The 2,813-nt window shown below is 47.4% G+C and overlaps 1 non-coding gene across 1 annotated transcript; it reads left to right on the top strand.

Moving 5' to 3' along the window:
- The first annotated feature begins 1,434 nt into the window (after nt 1–1,434).
- Trnal-caa (transfer RNA leucine (anticodon CAA)) lies at nt 1,435–1,509 on the top strand. Its single transcript has one exon. It is a non-coding gene; the product is annotated as a tRNA-Leu (tRNA).
- The last annotated feature ends 1,304 nt before the right edge of the window (nt 1,510–2,813 follow it).

Genomic DNA, 2,813 nt, shown 5'->3' with positions numbered 1-2,813 from the left:
TGCATCCAATCCAACGGTTTGGAAATATTCGTCAAGACATGCTGTAGCGCATCGTCCACTACGGGCTGGACAGCCATCATATTGGTGCCACAGGTTCCTCCTTGTCTGCAGAGGAACGTCTTCTAGCATCCGTGGAAGATGGTCTTTCAAATGGTTCAAATGACTCTGAGCACTATGAGACTCAACTTCTAAGGCCATCAGTCGCCTAGAACCTAGAACTACTTGAACTAAACTAACCTAAGGACATCACACACATCGATGCCCGAGGCAGGATTGGAACCTGCGACCGTAGCGGTCGCGCGGTTCCAGACTGTAGCGCGTTTAACTGCTTGGCCACCCCGGCCGGCGAAGATGGTCTGTTAGGAGGATGCGATACTTGAGCACGTTCAGTGTTCCGCCTATGAATAGCGGTCCTGTGAGCTGATGGCTCGTTATACCACACCACATGTATACACTCCATACATTCTGAAGTTCTACCGGCCAAAGCCAACAGGGATTGTCAACAGTCCAAAAGTGCTTGTTTCGGCGGTTTACTTGATCGTGATTGGTTCAAATCGTTCAAATGGCTCTAACCACTATGGGACTTAACATTTGAGGTCATCAGTCCCCTAGACTTAGAACTACTTAAACCTAACTAACCTAAGGACATCACACACATCCATTCCCGAGGCAGGGTTCCAACCTGTGATCGTACCTGCAGCGCGGTCCCGGACTGAAGCGCCTAGAATCGCTCGGCCATTTCATTCTGAAAGTCTTAGGTGATTCACCCATTATATGGACACCCTCAAAGTTTGTAGATGCATGTAAAGTATTCCGAGATAAAAAAAATAAAATAAAATGCCCTAAGAGGTATGAAATAGTTGCGTCTGTGTAACGGAAAATGTTGTCGTTGGTAAATTGGCGATCTGATAGACCTAGTAGAAACTTCCAGTGAGGAAATTGTAAAGAAAACTGTAAAAACAATTTTGGTAACACCTCAGAGGTAATTACGGTAACGTGTCACCGCTGAACGCATTTTATGTTCGAGAGCCTCCGTGAGCGGCATTGCGCGGTTACTTGAAACTTCCTGGCAGATTAAAACCGACCGAGCCGGCCAGTGTGGCCGAGCGGTTCTAGGCGCTTCAGTCTGGAACAGCGCGACCGCTACGGTTGTAGGTTCGAATCCTGCCTCGGGCATGGATGTGTGTCATGTCCTTAGGTTAGGCAGGTTTAAGTAGTTCTAAGTTCTAGGGGACTGATGACCTCAGATGTTAAGTCCCATAGTGCTCAGAGCTATTTGAAACATTTTTGAAAACCGACCGAGACTCAAACTCGGGACGTTTGCCTTTCGGGGGCAAGTGCTCTAGCAACTTCGCTGGAGAGCTTCTAAAAAGTTTGGAAGGTAGGAGACGAGGTACTGGCGGAAGTAAAGCTGTAAGGACGGGGCGTGAGTCGTGCTTGGGTAGCTCAGTTGGTAGAGCACTTGCCCGCAAAAGGCAAAGGTCCCGAGTTCGAGTCTCGGTCCGGCACAACGTTTCAATCTGGCAGGAAGTTTCATATCAGCGCACACTCCGCTGCAGAGTGAAAATCTCATTCTGGGTGCGGGTACTTGTTTGCAGCTACCAGGATTTTTGTTCCGACGTTTCGCTTTAATACGACCGATAATATTCGCTACCTCCCGGAAACACTCTATCAGCAGCTAGTTCTGGACTTCCGTCACTCCACCCATCACCCGGACCGTCGATGTTCGCTGTACAGTCACACTGTAGATACTTCCAAGGCGATATTTTCGTTCAAATCCAGTATAATATATTTGTGCCTACGGTATTGTAAAACCCTAGCTTTATGTAAGCGTATTACAGGGCTATTATCCTCAACACGCAGGGTGTGCACTGTGAACAAAACCGACGCTGTTGTTGCTACAGTGTATCGGAATTCCATTACTAATTTTCGTCCATCATTACACTCTCTGACTCGAGAACAAAGCGAGCTGGAAAGACAAAGAACGGGGGTCTTCATAGCCAGAATAATTAATTTATCAACGGAGATCACCATCTAATTTCTTAGCCGTCGGATACTCTCCCCTGTCGTAGTAACCAAGCACAGTTCTACGCAAATATTTTTTTTTTTTGTTTCACCAAAATCACGAAATTCGGTAGATTTCCTTTCTCGTTCATGTCCTTTTCTTGATGAATCGAAAAACGTGCTGAGCTCTGGAGATTCTGCCGAGGTTACAGCAGTGTTAATTCGCTTTACTGTCGATTCGGAAATACCGAAAGCTTTTGCTGTCAGTTTATGAATATGCGCAAAATTTGTATCATTGCTGACTTCTTCACTGTTGGCCAGATTTGTAGAATGTTGGAACTTCAGTTTGTTTTCAAATCTCTTGTTACCCTTTGCGCACACCGACCACACAGTCCTTGCATTAGGCTCACTTCAAACCACAAGTCAGTTGGCCTTTACGCGGAACACCGAAACCACATATGATCACATGATATCGCACGGGAGCACTGGCGCTCACCCCACCATCACTGCAGTGTGTATGTGGCAACAAAATGCTCTGAAGAGGACCAATCACAGCTCTCCCCGCCTGGACTCGTCACGCAGCGTGAATGACCTCGAGTTCCCTACTTTGATGACTCCTGTTGACTGTCGTTATACCCCGCTCTCTCCGCCGACATGCTGATGTACACTGAAGAACCAAAGAAACTGGTACACCTGCCCAATATAGTGTAGCGCCCCCGCGAGCACGCAGAAGTGCCGCAACACGACGTGGCATGGACTCGACTAATGTCTGAAGTAGTGCTGGAGGGAATTAACACCATGAATCCTGC

Source organism: Schistocerca nitens, chromosome 12, assembly GCF_023898315.1.
Source record: "Schistocerca nitens isolate TAMUIC-IGC-003100 chromosome 12, iqSchNite1.1, whole genome shotgun sequence".
Lineage (NCBI taxonomy): Eukaryota > Metazoa > Arthropoda > Insecta > Orthoptera > Acrididae > Schistocerca > Schistocerca nitens.
The sequence above is the reverse complement of the archived record's forward strand: the minus strand, read 5'-3'. Positions and strand labels throughout refer to the sequence as shown.